The sequence below is a fragment of the Podarcis liolepis genome (assembly GCF_965112155.1).
Source record: "Podarcis liolepis genome assembly, chromosome: 11".
NCBI lineage: Eukaryota > Metazoa > Chordata > Lepidosauria > Squamata > Lacertidae > Podarcis > Podarcis liolepis.
In genome coordinates, this window is record NC_139565.1 from 30,263,616 (window position 1) to 30,283,317 (window position 19,702).

At 42.3% G+C, this 19,702-nt stretch overlaps 1 long non-coding RNA gene across 2 annotated transcripts in view; it reads right to left on the bottom strand.

The window, feature by feature from the left end:
- Positions 1 to 19,702, bottom strand: part of LOC310688738 — a 474,996-nt gene that overhangs the window by 69,059 nt on the left and 386,235 nt on the right. The window lies entirely within an intron of this gene.

Genomic DNA, 19,702 nt, shown 5'->3' on the forward strand with positions numbered 1-19,702 from the left:
AGGTATAGCAAGACATATTGAAGAGAGCCTCTTCACAGTTTCAGTACTCATGTGCTCATGTGTGGGGAAGAGAGCAGTAGGGGAATGGGAATGGCAAATAAAAGAAAAACCCATCACTTTTAGCCTGCTCCTCCCACTTCATGCAGTTCCCTACTTCTTGAATATATTTTTTTCACTCACACATTCAGTTTCTTTTAACTCTTAATAGTAAGAGTAGGTCAATTTAAACTGCACACATAGTAGAACTGTAAAGTGAATAGCACTCCCAACCCCACTCAGAGAGAAAAATACTAGCCTCAGAAACCTGCAAAATTACTTTTACCCCTGTTTGCAACATGCTTTTTTCCTCGATATTTAACTTGCTTGGAATGATGAGTCCTAAATTTAGCAGAGATTGCTAACTGGAATTTAGAATTACTGCTCTGTATGCGGTTGGAACAAACTAGGTCAATCTCACAGATTAAAAAAAGAGAGACGACTATGGGAAGTAACAGCAACTACTTCCTGTTAGTACTTCAATGCTGTCATGTACAATAAGTGAAATGAAAAGTAGTAGTAGAATAATTTACAGCTTCATATTAATAATAAATGAATGAAATGGTTAGATATAACAGTCTCTCTCTCTCTCTCTCTCTCTCTCTCTCTCTCTCTCTCTCTCTCACACACACACACACACACACACACACACACACACACACCCTCCAAATTCCAAGTATAGTTTTCCTCTGCCTTGGATACTTTTCTCATATAGAAATGCTCATATAGAAAATGCTAATGCTAAAGCTATCCATCGCCATAAATGAAATCTAAAAGGATGTTGTGGTTAGAGAATGTAGATGCTATTTTAACAAATGGCAGCCTTGCATCTCTTCCCAGACATTTTGAACTGCATCTCAGATCATACCTGACCGTGGGCTATGCCAGCTGGTGCTAATGGGATTTCTCATCCCAAATATATGAGAGCACGAGCTTGGGGAAGGCTGACACAGAGTGTACATGGGCTTTGCACGCTTCTTAATAATCTTTGGATAGAGGAACAATTCAGACACAAGGCAGTCCCACACATTTTCCTTGAGTGTGTCACCATTGGGTTTTACATTCTGCTGGTGGTACATATATGGAGGTGCTTTTTGTGTGAACCAGAACACCCATCTGGATAGTGTATACGTAGTCACTCTATTTTGTATATCCAAATTACCACGTCTTTTCTACACATCCTTTTGTAGCATCAAAAAAATTAAAAAATATGGTTTGTTAGGCCACTGCCTATGTACTGCTGCATATGACAATTAATCTTCTTTGACATCTGCAAATTTTAATTCAAGGACAGGGAACCCAGGTGCTGTTGGACTCAAGGGGCAAGTTTGGCTACAACTGGATGCCATTTTGAACCAAGATGGCAGACTGACTCTTTCAAAATTCCACTGAAATAACCATTGATTTAAAACACTGAGTTTTTGTTTCCTAGAAGTCCCAAGTAACACAACAACCAGGTACAAGGTTGCTAGCTGTTAATAAAGCTATACTCCAAATCATTTTGAATCATTCTAAGAGTGCTGCGTTTGCGATACAGGCAAGATCTTTGACATTGAATAAAAGCCAAAATTCTAAAAGTTCTATATCTGGTTCCTTGCTTCTTCTTCCTAAACTGGTGATTCATTATACTTAAATTGCTACATTGCTGGTGAATTCAGTTATGGCCATGAGACTACAAGTAACAGGCATGCCCACTGAATGGGTACACAAAATACCTATTTCTTCATTAGCCCCTACTGCAAAAAACAGGGCTGAACCCAAGCCTCCAAGATCCTACCGATTTAGATGAGATTCATTCAACGTGCAAACACAGCATCCTTTCATCTATAAGCCATCCAGAACTCAAAATAAAAATGCTACGGTTGAATTTTAAATGTGTATTAGGATGCTACCTCTCTTGCTATAGACTTGCATGTTACATTTTTGGAATTTTCAATGTGCACGGTAGATTGCATATGCTAAAATGTTGATCTGAAATTCCAGAAGGTAAAAGAGATTGGATAAAGTTTAATTTGTTAAACTAAGACATCAGATGCACTGAATTAATTAGATCATGTTAGCACTGATGATGTGCATCAGACTGAACAGACACATTTAAAAAGAAAGAGGGCATAAAAGTAGGTTTGTTGGATTCCTCCCTATAAATCAACAAATGCAATGGATGGGGAAAGCAAGATGCCTGTGTTTTACGGCAGGTTTTACTAAAAGAAGGAATAAGGAGAGGAAGCATTTGACACTGCTCTGGTCTGGTGCTCACTTCAGCTCTTCAATAAACACACAAGACGTAACCGGCTATACGTTTGAATAAATAAAGTATACTATTCATTGTATTAAATTGTAGATTTCAACAGAAGTAGCTCATAAAGTTCACTTCAGCTCTTCTGCTGTGGGACCCTGTACTGGTGAATGAATGAACATTATCATCATCTGTTGGGTGTATACAAAACTGAGTAGTGGTCTTATTTCAGTTCTTAGTCAACAGGTGCCCACACAGCACAAAAAAATCCAAAGCCATACTAATTAGTTGTTGTTGTTTAGTTGTTTAGTCGTGTCCGACTCTTCGTGACCCCATGGACCAGAGCACGCCAGGCACTCCTGTCTTCCACTGCCTCCCGCAGTTTGTCAGGCTCATGTTTGTAGCTTCGAGAACACTGTCTAACCATCTCATCCTCTGTCGTCCCCTTCTCCTTGTGCCCTCCATCTTTCCCAACATCAGGGTCTTTTCCAGGGAGTCTTCTCTTCTCATGAGGTGGTCAAAGTATTGGAGCCTCAGCTTCAGGATCTGTCCTTCCAGTGAGCACTCAGGGCTGATTTCCTTCAGAATGAATAGGTTTGATCTTCTTGCAGTCCATGGGACTCTCAAGAGTCTCCTCCAGCACCATAATTCAAAAGCATCAATTCTTCGGCGATCAGCCTTCTTTATGGTCCAGCTCTCACTTCCATACATCACTACTGGGAAAACCATGGCTAATTAGTACCCTTACTATTGTAAGAAGAAAAGAGCCCAAGTTTTGAACTGGGATTAATTAATAAACTCTCCTTTTTATCTTCTACATTGATAATGTGCAGTGTTCATTAGGACACTGATATGGCCATAGGAACTGCCGAGTAATGAAATTAGCTAAAAGGTAGGGCCAACATTTGAAGTCCCTAGCTAGAATTTCCAGAATTACTAAAAAATAGAGATAACCGTTTACGATACTGCATAAGAACAGTAGCAAGCCAGCATAGAGAATTTGATTCTCCAACCTTTTTACACGGATGACTGCCTCAGTATTGGGAAATACAAAAAGGCACAGTCACTATTGCAGCTTTTATCATCCTTATCTGTGCCGTGTATCTTGACCACTTGAAGGTATACTAGGTCGTCCTATACAGCAATGCTATCTTGCATACAGCAATGCTAAATGTAGTTAAAATGATCAGCACCTGACATTGCCCAGAAACTGAGAAAGGTCTGAAAATTTAAAGCAAATTTATCGGATGGCTCTGGTACTCCTCTCTGTTTACCGGTATAAACTCTTGATGCATTCCAATTCAAGTGATAGCTTAACTGGCTCAAGAGGACATGATAACCTGCTTTCAGACAAGTCTTTAAACATATGTCAACAGAGATCAGAGCTGCAAAGCAAAAAGCATGTGTGGGAGTGGATCACAGCAATGTTTAGCTTAAGAGCCCCTCACAGTGTGGTCTATCCTTCCAGTGTACAGCCCTAATCTGCAGATGCCAATGAGAATTTGCCAAGAAACTTCAAAAGAGTTGGCATTTCAGGCAGAGGTAGACAGCATGACCTGCTGCAACACCCGACTTTTCGGTCAGTGTGTGTGTGTGTGTGTGTGTGTGTGTGTGTGTGTGTTCACTTCCCTCTCTAAACTTATTACAGGACACACATATCCTTGATGCAGAAATATATAGTAATAATTTCAGTTTTTCACCAATTCTTCTTCTTTATTTTGTTGTTGCAATAATGACAATGCCTCTGTGAATATACAGAGCATTTCCCCCTCAGCACTGTTATTTTATTCTTATTCATATAGTGTTATGACTTTGCCTGTGGCTTTATGGAATACAAACGAAAAGGGAGGTCTCTGCCCTGGGGTGTTTACAATCCAGAATTTGATACAGTAGAGGCAAGAGAGACAAGGGAGCAGCCTTATTAGGGTTGTGGGAGAAATTCAAATCAGTTTGCATTTAAAGACAAATCTAACTAATTTCGTTCCAAAAATGAAAGCTCCTTTCAGATTGATTATGCATAACCCCACACTGTAGAATTGATGACACAGATTGGCAGTGGCCCTCCCAGTCCTACTTGGAGATGTCCCAGATTGATACTGGGACCTTTTGCATGCAAGGCAGATGATCTACCACAGGCCTATGGCCATTCACACATGCTCAATGACGTTAGTGGGTATATACCAAGATCACAATCACCACTTCCTTTATCATTCATCTGTTCAGGGAGGAAAAGTGGTGGACGACCTAATCAAGAGGATGGTTTTCCAATGCATATTAAGTAACCACACCCAGTGTCAGGTTTGAAGTCAGGCATAGGTTAGCAATGAAACAATAAATCACCCGAGGCCGGTGAAGGAAAGAAACCACAGCTGTGGCCTAGTAGTCGCAGCTATTCTTTCCGGGAGGTCTTGCCCCAATAAAGCAGTTGCAAGGACTAAAGGTTCCCGCCTTCCCTCTGCTCTCTAAGGCTTCTCCCCTGATTCCTTCCCCAATAACCTAAGGTTTCACCTTCTTGCCTCTCGTTTTTCTGCCCTCTTCATTTCTTTGCATGTTCTGGGAGGCAGGGGGAGGGGAGCTGGTTGCAGCAGGAAGGGAAGACTTCCTGTCCTCTTCCACAGACTGCCTACAGTCAGCCTTGGAGTCTGTACTGCTCTCTGCCATAGCCTCTTCCTGCTCACTAAACCCTGTTGCCTTGTCTGCTCCCAACACCTCCTCCTCCCATTCTGCTCCTTCTCCCTCTTAGTGCTCATCATTGTCCCACCACCAATCCCCTGGATCTGAGCCTGCTTCCCCAGAAGTTTCCTAGGGGCTTTTCTGGCTAGTGTCTCCTACCACTCCTCTCCATCTAGCCAGTCCATAACATCCATGCTTGTGGGCAACAAGATATAGCTGGTAAAATGCGGTCTTGACTATGCTACCACTCAGTGGATTTGTAACTGGCTGACTGACCGAACCCAAAGGGTGCTCCTCAATGGTTCCTCTTCATCCTGGAGAAGAGTGACTAGTGGGGTGCCACAGGGTTCTGTCTTGGGCCCGGTCTTATTCAACATCTTTATCAACGACTTGGATGATGGACTCAAGGGCATCCTGATCAAATTTGCAGATGACACCAAACTGGGAGGGGTGGCTAACACCCCAGAGGACAGGATCACACTTCAAAGAGACCTTGACAGATTAGAGAACTGGGCCAAAACAAACAAGATGAACTTTAACAGGGAGAAATGTAAAGTATTGCACTTGGGCAAAAAAAATGAGAGGCACAAATACAAGATGGGTGACACCTGGCTTGAGAGCAGTACATGTGGAAAGGATCTAGGAGTCTTGGTTGACCACAAACTTGACATGAGCCAACAGTGTGACACGGCAGCTAAAAAAGCCAATGCAATTCTGGGCTGCATCAATAGGAGTATAGCATCTAGATCAAGGGAAGTAATAGTGCCACTGTATTCTGCTGTGGTCAGACCTCACCTGGAGTACTGTGTCGAGTTCTGGGCACCACAGTTCAAGAAGAACACTGACAAACTGGAACGTGTCCAGAGGAGGGGAACCAAAATGGTCAAAGGCTTGGAAGCGATGCCTTATGAGGAACGGCTAAGGGAACTGGGCATGTTTAGCCTGGAGAAGAGGAGGTTAGCCATGATAGCCATGTTCAAATATATAAAAGGATGTCACATAGAGGAGGGAGAAAGGTTGTTTTCTGCTGCTCCAGAGAAGCGGACACGGAGCAATGGATCCAAACTACAAGAAAGAAGATTCCACCTAAACATTAGGAAGAACTTCCTGACAGTAAGAGCTGTTCAACAGTGGAATTTGCTGCCAAGGAGTGTTGTGGAGTCTCCTTCTTTGGAGGTCTTTAAGCAGAGGCTTGACAACCATATGTCAGGAGTGCTCTGATGGTGTTTCCTGTTTGGCAGGGGGTTGGACTCGATGGCCCTTGTGGTCTATTCCAACTCTATGATTCTATGATTCTATGAAAGCAGCAGGTTGAGGGAAAGCATGAATGATCCAGACTGAGAAAAACCTACAAACAGGTTAGTGTGTACTCAGTCTTGTAATACAATTGTATTCATGTCAATTCAGAAGTAAAACCTACTGGTTTTCAGTTGGCGTTAGTCCTGAACAGGTGTGTACAGGATCACAGTTTTACCGACTTATTTGTTATCACTGTAATTGATCACAGTCTCAGACATTCAAATAAAGTAAAGTTTAAACAATCTTTTTGGCAATCTGAGTTGAGGAGCTCAGTGTACCATCTAGTTTCTTTTCCCAACCAGTTGTAGAAAAATGAAATTAAGACCAGGCAGCCACTTTTTAAAAATTTGAGGCTGGAAAAGAACATGTACAAAACATAAAAGGCACACACTGGAGCATTTAGTGACAATGAAAAATATGGAAAATACTGCTTTTGAATTGGAGAGCCCTTTTCAAAACTGATTTACCAAGTCGCTTAAAGAGTATAAAGCTGGCAATCTGAGCTGCAAAATGATGATGACTGCTCTAATTACAGAAATAAAATAAAATTGCATGCCATGGTTTGTGTATTTTTTGAACTCATTTAGGCATCTTATAATACGTGAGTCTGACATACTTGCAAATACATAAAACTCACTTATGGGAAGGATATTGCACCATTCTCTGTTGTTACTTTCACCACATTTCCCCCCCTTAATCCTGCCCTTTGATATTTTTTTTAATCTGCTGAACACTAATTATTTAACCTTACCTCCTACCAACTTTCTTGCTTTATTTGGGGGGTTTCTTAAGGGCTATAATGAGCTGTCCCTACACAAACAGGCCAAATTAGTGGATAATTACTGCTGGGCCTGTGAATGCTCTCACTCCCCTTTCCTTACAGTTTCACAACATTACCAGAATGGTCTGTCACCTCCCTACCAATTAGGCACAATTACTACTTTATAACATTAGTGGTGGCGGGCTTATTATGTTGGAGGATATGTTAAAGTATGGAGGAGGTATAAAGGTTGGGTGAGTGGGCAGTGAATTGAGGCCAGAGGAGGTCATTTTGGCACTGGGAACTTGTACGCTATATTCATTGTGCTATTATCCAGGATCACAGCTGCACCAACCTCGGCTGTGGTGAGCGACAAGCGAGTGAGAGCTCTTGAACATCAGCATTTCATTCTTAAGTAAGCAAAGCTGCTCTCAGATCTGCAGAGTTTAGCTTATTCAGGTGGCAGGGTTTGCACTTCACATGGATTATTGTTCTTTAAAGATGTCTTTTGACAGACAGAGAAGGGGCCAATTTATCAAGGTGACATATATCAAGAATGTCACAGAGAAAGGGAGGGAAGAATGGCCTGAAAGAGCAACACAACATTCCCTTCCAATCTATATACAAATGGGAGTTCAAGGCAAAATAAATCAGAGTAATGCTCTGAAGGTCTTTAAAGCCTCCTTTGCTCTTTGTCCAATTAACATCTGCTCACTTTATCAAGGCAAGAACGGTTAGGGAAAGGCTCTCAGACCTGTACAGTCCGTTAGCTTTTAAATGGGGAAAGGATATTTCTAAAATCTTTAAGGCTGAGAGGAGATAGCACACCACTAGGCTACAGTTAGAAGTTTCCTCAAACAGAAGGCCTGCAGTGCCTAAGCCGCAAATTCTTCTGTTATCTGCTTGAAGAAATTCCATTTCACTCGTTCTCTAGTAGTGCTCCCCATCCCAGAGCCAAAGTTTCCCATGGCAACATTTCCATATTCTGACAAACACTGTATTGAGAGTGTTGGGCAAAAGAGAGATAGGGAAATTCAATTTGTATATAAGACCCATCATCACATTGGAATTTAGAATGGTTCGTATCTTCCTAACACCGAGTGATACTTGTGCCCACAGGTTATAGGGCACTTTATCTTTTCAAAACAGGTCCTGTGGTTATTCCATGTTCTGCTTTTGCAACAGCTCGAGGTGATTTTGCACACCTGTGTACAGAAGGGGAAGTATTTGTAAATAACTAAAAAATATTGAGAGTTGCCCATTTCCTCCATCTTTAAACCGAGTACAGTGACAAAAGCAACTCAATGCAATGCAGCTGCCTTTCCAAGCATGCTGTTGGACTATGGACTGCAACTCCCATCATCCCTGACCACTGACTGAGCATGCTGGGGCTGATGGGAGCTAGGAGTGCAAAACATCTGAAAGTCTCCAGGTTGGGGAAGGCTGAAATTTAGCCTCAGAAATACACACAAACACTCATTGGATTAAAACCCTGATCACATATTCACAGTGCAATCCTATATAGGTTGCTCAGAGGCAAGCCACACTGGATTCAGTGGGACTTACTTCCACTAACAGCATCTTAAAAAGCAGAGACATCACCTTGCTGACAAAGTCCGTATAGTTAAAGCTATGGTTTTCCCAGTAGTGATGTATGGAAGTGAGAGCTGGACCATAAAGAAGGCTGATCGCCGAAGAATTGATGCTTTTGAATTATGGTGCTGGAGGAGACTCTTGAGAGTCCCATGGACTGCAAGAAGATCAAACCTATTCATTCTGAAGGAAGTCAGTCCTGAGTGCTCACTGGAAGGACAGATCCTGAAGCTGAGGCTCCAATACTTTGGCCACCTCATGAGAAGAGAAGACTCCCTGGAAAAGACCCTGATGTTGGGAAAGATTGAGGGCACAAGGAGAAAGGGACAACAGAGGATGAGGTGGTTGGATAGCGTTCTCGAAGCTACGAACATGAGTTTGACCAAACTGTGGGAGGCAGTGGAAGACAGGAGTGCCTGGCGTGCTCTGGTCCATGGGGTCACGAAGAGTCGGACATGACTAAACAACAACACTTCCACTAAGTGGATATAGGGATTCAACCTCGCTGAACATTTGGGGGCAAGGCTGCATGCAATGTCTCCCCTCTTGACCTCCACAAATTCAACTGAAGTCTGGAACAGAGCCACACGGGTCAGATCCTGCTTTACCAGGGATCCCAACTGACAGAGCATTACCTGCATACAATGGTACACATGCCTGCTCTATGCAGACATTCAGTTGAACAGGTGGAGGTGAAGGGTGAATGCACGTTTTCTGAATGCGTGATTTTCATATGAATACTGCTTGAATGCAAAGTGGTCCTCTAAGTGCCCATATTGCTGCAAACCACAGAACCATTGATGACACACAAAGAAATCTGTGCATGGAAAGGTCTGTAGCTGAATGGATATTATTGAATCATGAAGAAAGATTTATTTCCGATCCAATGCATGTTGGAATATCCGTTCTTGAGGAGCACGTTTTGATAGCAGTTCTCATCAAGTGCATAGGGGTTTGTGCATTTGATGAGAATTACTATTCAAAATGTGCCCCTGAAGAAGGATTATTCCAAAATGCACCAGCCCTGGAATAAATCTCTCTACCAACACCTGGAGTATCTTCCTCTCCTTTTTCCTGTCAGTGGTGCCTTCCCAGATTTGTGGTCATTTTTCCTGTTTAATCATGTGCCACTTACACCATTATAGGGAAATGATAATTGTTTTTCTTATGGAAGGTGGAGCATGTGTGGTTGTATTAAATTTCAGGTGGACAGACGACGCATTGTCTTGCGACTGCCTGGAATAGGGCTTTTAGCATGGCTGCACCTGCCATATGGAACACTCTTCCCTCTGAGATAAATAAGGCATGGACCAAATAGCTTATGTTTTTGGCATATGCTAAAGTTGTTGCCCACACATTCTACTGCATCTTACTGATCCCTATGACATTTGAACTATATTTCAGGTTCTTGTGATGATAATCAAAGCCCTGAACAACTTGGGTCCAAGATAGCCTAAGGGCTGCCTGAGTTCCTACACCTGAGCTTTTTGGGGGGAGAGGAGCAAAGTTGTTGAGCTTTTTGGGCCAAATCACTCTTTTAAAAACCCATTTTGAGCTATTTTAATGGAAAAATGGCACTGCTAACATAGGCTGCCATACATTCGAGTTTTACCAGACATTTTCCTGATTTCTGCCCAGACACTGCTGATGACTAAAGGTTGGAAGGTTGGCATTTCAAATCCCCACAACGGGATGAGCTCTCATTGCTCTGCCCCAGCTCCTGCCAACCTAGCAATTCGAAAGCATATCAATGCAAGTAGATAAATAGGTACCACTGCGGCGGGAAGGTAAATGGCATTTTCGTGCACTCTGGCTTCCATCACGGTGTTCTGTTGCACCAGAAGCGGTTTAGTCATGCTGACCACATGACCCGGAAAGCTGTCTGTGGACAATCTCCAGCTCCCTCGGCCTGAAAGTAAAAAGAGTGCTAAACCCCATAGTCGCCTTTGACTGGACTTAACCATCCAGGGGTCCTTTACCTTACCTTTATCTTTAATTTAATCCTTATGACTAGCAATAAATAAATAAATTGGAGCATAGCTGTCAACTTTTCCCTTTTCTTGCAAGGAATCCTATTCGGAATAAGGGAATTTCCCTTTAAAAGGGGGGGGGGGTTGACAGCTATGAATTGGAGCCTCTTTCCACTTACTCACTCAAGCCATTTTAGGTGCCAGAAACAAATAGTGCAGTAGGCAACTGTTGGTGCTGTTGTAGCAGAAGACAGGCATCACTGTTGATGCTCTACTCTTATGGGTTCAACATCCAATGCCAGAGAACAATACCGTAAGTTGTGATACTGAATCAGGGGAGCAGAATTCTGGTCAATTCTAAGAGGCTCAAGCGGTACAGCAAGAGATAGGGAATAAAGGTGTATGCTTGGTTCAGATCAGCATTTGACTCAATATTCAAGTGAAATTTAGTTTTCAGGAATACAGTATTGTAAGACATGTATTTTTTGCTTCATGTCTTCAGTGCACTGAAGTCAGAGATAGCAAAAAATAACTTAAGTCATTTTGTTGAAGTTAGACCCAAAGGAACTGTGTGATTATCCACTTTAAATTAAACCTGAGATCCTTTCCTGCAGCTTTTTTTAAAAGAAGAAATTTGACAGGTTTCCTTACTCCATCCACAGACACAAGGGATAAGCACACACTCCCTACTCAAAAATAAAAATATGTAAAGTCCTCCTCACACAGGCATTCAGCTTCACATTAGGAGCTGGCAATTGCTCTAATGCAAATGCACGAGCTGTAATAAGCTTCCACTTCCCAAGATGTATTCGTATAATACAACTTTTATCGGGTTGAATAAACCTGCTTTACATTTCAGGCATCACAATTACAAACATCACTTTTTAAATGAAATATTATAGAGATCACTCCTTACTAAGAAAAACAATTCAAACAGGGAGTGCTCAGTGTTGCTTTAAGCATCCATATCTTAATTTCAGAAGGGCCTCACCTCAGATCCTGAATATGAACTTTCTGGCTTCTTCACATAAGTGCATGAAACCTGCACCTACATAGGTTTTGTTTTTTGAAAGAATGGGTTTCCCCTCCCCAAACAGCCATAACATATATATATTTTTTGTAAAATGGCAATAAAACAAAAACAAAACACCCTAGCCCCTCACCAACAGAAGTTGGTGGCCATCCTAAATTTTGGAAGTAGCAGAAGCAAGCCTGATGTTAACAAACACAATCCCTTAATTTCTTTAAGGCAACTAAAATAGCTGATATTTTTGGATGCGCCTCCATCACAATACAAACTAATTTCCCTGTTCAAGTAACTTCAGCACATGGCTGTCACATGAAAGATGGAGCAAGCTCGTGTTTTCCTGCTCTGGAGGCTAGAACCCAAACCAATGGCTTCAAGTTACACAAAAGGAGATTCAGACTAAACATCAGGAAGAACTTTCTGATGGTAAGAGCTGTTCAAATGTGGGGTGGCCTCCCTTGGAATGTGGTGGACTGTCCTTCCTTGGAGGTTTTTAAGCAGAGGCTGGCTGGCCATCTGCCATGCATGCTTTCATTGAGATTCCTGAAAGGGATTTGGACTAGATAGCTCTCAAGGTTCCTTCCAACTCTACAATTCTACGTTTCTATGATTCTATGAATAGTTATAGGAGACCGCACTTCTTCCATTCAACCCAACCAAGTGGGATCGACACTTTCCCAGTGTTTAACTTGAGCACTCAAAAAGCCCTATAATTTTTTGAATATTGGATCTGAACGCTCTGCAGTGCTCCTGTAGGGACCGTTTGAGCAGAATCAAGGTGGCTATGCTGGGATGGAGCTGATGGGAGTTGAACAACATCTGACAGCCACCATGTTGGCTACCCTTGTTCTAGAAAACTGTGAGTAAATAAAATACATGTGGCTCAAAGGGTCATTTTAGATTCTCACCACCCTTCTGGTGCCACCATTGCCATGATTCAGAAGAGGATGAAAGGAGGAGATAATTTTGCCCTTGAGGTTGGCTGGCTGCATTTATGTTTTGTCCAGAGCTGAAAAATTGGATAGTAAGAGAAAATGAATAATGGTGTGGGGATGGGGTGGAAATGAAGAGAAATTTGTTTTTTTTTCCCCCTTAAAAAAACACTATCTGAGGAATCAATCACTTCCACATTGTTTCCTAATCTTTTACTTATGGTTCACATCTTTTACAATATGGTTCACAGGGGGAAAAGGAAGGGAAAAACCTTTTGTATTAAAAATGTCTTCCATGGGCCGCCCTATTGTTTGCTGATAAGCCAGCGAAGTCAAAGATTTAATTCCATTGTCAAGACTGTTATTCTGCTGATAGAACCAGGAATGCCCTTCCATACAAAACCCCTTTAATAACGTTTCCTGAAGGCATATGGCACCAGCCCTGTTCTAGAAGTACACAAAGTACCATTTATCAAATATGCCATGAGTTTCAGAAGGAGTCCCACATTACGATCACATTAGAAAAATAGGTTAGGAACGTTTTTCTCCCTTTTAAGATCAGTCTTTCTGATCCAGTGTTTCTGTTTACTGTTCAGCTTTGGTACTTTCCTCTGATATAATTAGATACAAAGCCCTTTGGGGGTCAAAGACCTTGTCTTTTTGTTCATGACATTCTGCACAACATGCTGAACACCGATGGGGCCTATTAATAAGAAGAAATGATATGATGTGATTGGAGTCACTGGTTGCTATTTAGGCATTCAAGTGGTACAACTTCTCAGCACAGAATCATAAAATTGAAGAGTTGGAAGGGATCCCGAGGGCCATCTAGTCCAACCCCCAGCGATGCAGGACTCTCAACTAAAGCATCTGTGACAGATGGCCATCCAACCTCTGCTTAAAAATCTACAGGGCAGGAGAGTCCACACCCTTTCAAGGGAGTCCATTCCACTGTTGATCAGCTCTTACTGACAGAAAGTTCTTCCTGGTGTTTAGACAGAATCTCATTTTTTGTAATTTGAATCCATTGGTTTGGGCTCTACTTTCTGTAGTTCCATCTGCCATGTGACAAGCTGTAGGCACTTCAAGGTGGCTATCCTATCTCCGTTCTCTCTTCTCTTTTCCAGACTAAACATACCCAACTGCCTCAACTGTAGCTTATGGGTTGGTTGGTTGGTTGGTTGGTTGGTTAGTTGGTTGGTTTATTACAATTATATTCCACCGTTCCTCCAAGGAACTCAAGATCCTCTATCCTTCCCATTTTGTCCTCATCAGAAGACATCACCAAAGGTTTATCTAGTCCAGCATTCACAGTCAGATGGGAAGCCTCTCATAGTACTCTCCCTACTTTCAGTTCTGAACAACTGGTACCCAGAGACATATTGGCTTCAACAATGGAGACAGAACATAAACTTTATGGCTAGTAACAACTGGTAGCCCTCTCCTCCATGAATTTGTCTAATCCTCTTTTAAAGCCATCCAAGTTGCTGACAATCACAACTTCTCCTGGAAGTGAATTCCATAGCTGAACTATGTGCTATGCAAGGAACTATTTTCTTTTGTCTGCAGCTGGCAGCTTCCCCTCCTTGTGTTGGCTTCCCACACAATTTAGAAGTCTGATTATGCAGATGTCAGGTCCAGCTCTGTCCGGGCCTAGTACTTGGGGTTCCTGTGGAGGAGGAGCAGGACCCACAGAAGATTTCTGCCCTGCCAATGACTTTGAGAATCCATTGGATCCAGGCATCCTAGGCCCTGGACCAGAAGCCTCAATACCAATTGCCTGGGTTCCTGGCTGGCTCTCAAAGTCCTTCATGTTACCCCCAGGGCCACTGGAACAGATGACACGGTAAGCCAGGTAGGAGCTTCAGGGCTGCCAGCAAAGTGCTACTTGGGAGGCAGGGGGAGATTGAAGAGGCACCTGCCTGGATCCAACACCTGCCTACCATCTAGAAAGGGCTGGGGAGCTAGGAGCCTCCAGCTCCTACATAAGCTCTTGGTCTGAGCTGCTTAACTGCTGAAACTCAAAGCAAAGCAACGCCTCACTGAACCAGATAAATAGACAGCAGGCATCCAAAGCTTAGAGAGCTTAAAAACATAGGAAGCTGCCTTATTCCAAGTCAAGCCATCAACCTATCAAGCTTATTATTGTCTACACTGACTGGCAGCGACTGTCCCAAGATTTCAGGCAGAACTCTTTCCAAGACGCCCACGTCTGAATCAGGGACCTTCTGCATGCAGCTTATACTACTGAGCAACACACCTTCCCAAACACAGCTTTGGCAGGCTCTTCCTGCAGGCATTCAACCTGCAATGCTTGGAGGGCACTGATGATGGACAAGAGGGCATGACCCAATGAACGTTTCCCTATTCTCACTCTTATGTGATATGGGGCAGACAGGTTGAATGGGGTTTTTGTGTTCATCATTTACTCCAAAACTCATTTTCTCCCAGAAGTTCATAAATATTTTTCCATTTGTGATTTAAGTCAATACATTATTTTTTAAAAAAATATAATTGTACAAGCTCTACTTTAGTTATTACACACCTTAAAACCCTTCCTTGGAATTTAGGTTTAGCATTAAGGTGGCTGGAATGTGGCTTAAAATGTTCCCTCTTCCACATCATTATTCATTGTTACAGTTTTTTTCAGGTCTGCTTTAAATTCTGCCCCATTGCTGCTCCATTTCCAACAATCCCTTCTAAGTAGAGCCACTTATCCAATAATAATCAAATCCAAGACAAATGCACCAACCTAGGATGTTCAAGAGGGTGTAAATTTAGGCAAAACAAACTTGGCTATATTTAGAAAAAACAGATGGGTACCCCATTGTATGCAACATATGATGCCGTAGCAAACAATTCTCAGATAATGCCAGCAACATGGTGATTTCATTGTACGAAATGAACTCCATATTTACTTATCATTGTGTGTCTTGCTTAATTCAATATCACCAAAAAAGAAGAAGAAAACAGAAAAACCCTCAGTTGATGCCTTGCTAGATCTGGCATTCAACACTTCCTTGCAATCATGAATTTACTAAAGCACATATGTTTTCACACATATCTCCAGCAGCAGAGCCAACCCTTTTAGTAATTACTGGACATTTTTATCACTGGTTGTGCTGGGCAATGAAAAATGCACTTTGGAAGTCTTTCACATACACAGAACATTATCAGCAATTTTTTGACTGTGCCCTTCGTACTTCTTTCTGATCCCAGCTTCCCAAAAGGATATTTACAACCCCCTGCTGCTGTAGTCTGGGCCTCACACTCTTAGGGACAAACTAAACTCAATACCATTCTATAGCTGTTGTGTTTAAAATGGAGACAGAAGGCAGGAGGACTTGACTCTGCATAAGACCTAGATGGGGGAGTGAGAGGGATTAAACCCTTCATTTGCATCATGATCAGGGGTAAAGTGGGGCACACCCAGGACAGCAAAGCACAACCCATTTAGGTACATGGAACATCCAGATAATAAATGCACTATACAGTGGTACCTCGGGTTACATACATTTCAGGTTACAGACTCCACTAACCCAGAAATAGCACCTCGGGTTAAGAACTTTGCTTCAGGATGAGGACAGAAATCATGCTCCGGCGGTGCGGCGGCAGCAGGAGGCCCCATTAGCTAAAGTGGTGCTTCAGGTTAAGAACAGTTTCAGGTTAAGAACGGACCTCCAGAACGAATTACGTACTTAACCCGAGGTACCACTGTATAGTTAAGTGTGCTAGCGTTTAACGATAGGCAAATCTGCTTTTGGAATGCAAAAGAAATACCTTACAACATTAGGAAACTGGAAACCACTGTAGTTTCAGTAAACATTATTTAGAATTACTAAAAATAAAGATAGGAGGAGGAGGAAGAAGTGCTTTTCTTTCCCTGTGGGATATCTGAGAACTTCACAATACTAAAGGTATACTCACCCAAGGCAACTCATATGAAGAGACAATTCAGCATTTTTAAGGTAATGCAGGACAGCCCACCCATGAGTCAAAATGAGACGACCACCTCAGGTGACAGGATCCACAGGGACACCAGGTCCAGCCTCCAAGGAATGCATTGGCCACTGCCACTGCCACTGCCATGTGCTCCTTGGAGATTGAATCTCCATCTTCCTCAACAGCCTCCCAATGTCGCCTCCATAAGAGATGTTGCTGGTCTCTTCCCACCCCTAGGGAGGAAATGGTGGAAGTTGACCTCTGATGGGTCTCCTGGGCTCTGCACCCAGCAGGACTGATTCAGAGTGAGCCCCTTTCCCCTTTCAATTTCCACTTCAACCGTTGTTGTTGCTGTTTAGTCGTTTAGTTGTGTCCGACTCTTCGTGACCCCATGGACCAGAGCACGCCAGGCACTTCTGTCTTCCACTGCCTCCCACAGTTTGGTCAGACTCATGTTTGTGGCTTCGAAAACACTGTCCAATCATCTCGTCCTCTGTCGTCCCCTTCTCCTTCTGCCCTCCATCTTTCCCAACATCAAGGTCTTTTCCAGGGAGTCTTCTCTTTTCATGAGGTGGCCAAAGTATTGGAGCCTCAGCTTCAGGATCTGTCCTTCCAGTGATCACTCAGGGCTGATTTCCTTAAGAATGGATGTGTTTGATCTTCTTGCAGTCCATGGGACTTTCAAGAGTCTCCTCCAGCACCATAATTCAAAAGCATCAATTCTTCGGCGATCAGCCTTCTTTATGCTCTAGCTCTCACTTCCATACATCACTACTGGGAAAACCATGGCTTTAACTTCAACCGTTAGGTAAGGTTAATTTGATCTCCCCCTTGTTCCTGATGTAGATATTCACTCTCCTCTTCCTCCCTGGCCAGTGGGCCAGGTGTGTGTGAAGAAGTCATTTTGTGGTGGTTCACCTGAGGTGCCAAAATGTCTTGGGCCAGCCCTGAGGTAAGCATATTTGTGGAAATAAATATTCTAGGCCTTTGGTATTAATCCAGAGTGAAATGAAACCAGGGATGGAATTTAACTCAAAAAAGTAGGCTTTGTTTCCTAAAGATGATGAGACTCCACAGTCAATCTTTCAGAATCGAGACTAGTACAGTGAACAGGCTGGGAAACCGTCACCTAGACTTATATTGTGACAAAGCTTCCTTGAAGCCCCATAGAACTTTTCTTCAGTGCATAGAACTGCTGATTAATTCAACTAGATGATCCAAACTGCTTTTGAGAGGGATCATGGTGACTGTGTCATAGACTGCATTAGCATGGAGTTGCAGATACGTAAAAGCGAGTCTTGTGATCACAATGCAATAAGACATACTGCTGCAAGCATGTGAATCTCCACTGAGAAACTATTGTCATGTCTGTGGGGACAGAATTTATATTATGTTTTCTATGCAAATGCTGTACATCTGCATGGAAGATGCAACACTTGCACACAGATTTTGAATCTGTGTATCAGCTCTGATAAATTTGTTTTGAAATCAAAGGATTATAAACTGGATTCTTTGTCATCTCCCTTCTGTCTGGTTACTTTAATAATAGAGACCATTAGCACTGATGAGGTGTTGCTGTTATGTAATTAGCTGGAAGTGGAATTAAAATGGAAGTTCCACAAAATGCTTAATGCGTTAGCTAGTCCCCCCCCCCTTTCTTTCTCTAACAAGGAATTAAAAAGCATCAACCGCATCTGGAAATATTTCCTTTAGGGGAACAGTTTTTATTTTGACATTTAGGGTAGTGACAGATTCATTCATAGTTTTAATTTGATCATACTGTTCACCCCTACAATTAGCCTCTGACTTGAAATTCTCAATTGTCAGTGATGTAAGCTCACCCCTTGAACTTTCTGAGAAGTTCATTCGTTCATAAAAGCAACAAGTGCTGGTATCAAATTGTAGGCTATAGTTAAGAAGGCTGAACAGCTAAATAACTGGAAAAACAAAAACTGTGCAGATCATATGATCAGTTTTTCATGATCTGCAAATGTTTGTTTCTGATCACATAATTAGGCATGTAGACACTCAGACCAAGGAGCCAATGAAATTTCCAATATGTTCAAAGAATGACTTCAGTTGTCAATGATGCAAAGAGACAGCTGATGCCATAGACTATGGCTGCAAACACACATTTTACTAAAGATCCAATGGCGCTTGAGTACTTGCTTTTTCTATACATAATCTAGATTTATTGCATTTGGGGGGGGGGGAGGTTCTTGAGAAACTGATTTCATTCTGAAAATAAAATCTCATTACAGATGCATTCTGCAACACCCTGTGGTGTGTCCATTTGAATACAGATGACAACAGACGCTCCCAGCAATGGCGGGGGCCAGTGTATCTGCATGCGCCCAATGGTGTTGTGGGTGGGCATGTACTAAGGACTCAGCTACGTGAGTAAAGAAAAAGTGTCGCAAATACATTATAACACTGTGACCCCACATGGTGCTGTGGACTTCCATCTTTCGGCAACGTGATTTCTCATTATGAGGTTTACAACGCTTTTTCCTGAAACGTTTTTTTGATGTGTCTAGATCCAGCCTAAGATCGCAATCAACACTTCCTTGTTCATTCACCATAGGCACGTGCACGGAGGAAAATACATGGATAACCTATTCAAGTGGAAGCTTTTCAAATGCATATCAAGTGACCTTATAGTTGGCAGGATCTAGAATCGATCTAGATTGAAAGCACCATGTTGAAGATGACCGTGAATGTTTCTGGACTGAGAAAAAGGGCATACAAATGGGTTAGTTTCCGATCCAGCTACAACACATTTAGCATCCATTTTGATTTAACTTTGGGAGCTTCTGGCTGCCAGATGGTGCTGTGGGGCAAATGTTATCACTGGCAGGAGCACTGCCTCTGTGTCATGGTACCAATTCATGCCTAAGACCTATTTTGCTCCTAGTTTTTTTGCTCTCATATCATAAACTCACAAAGAACACTTTCCCCAAGAGTATTCTTTCTGCAGAGAGCCGAACATATGCCTTAAGAACAGCTTCTTTCCCATCAATCCTGATGTTGATGGGCCATCACACACTAACGTCCAAACATGAGATATGCGTTCGGCTTTTTTTTATATAAAAAAATATAAGCCCTCTGAATTTCTCATTGAAAGTGTTGGCAGTCAGCCCATCATTTGAAAGTGAAGAAAACATCTTGATTTAACATCTGAGCAGGGATTTTTTTTAAAAAAAAATTCATTCTTTCATTCGTTCTTTTTAATCT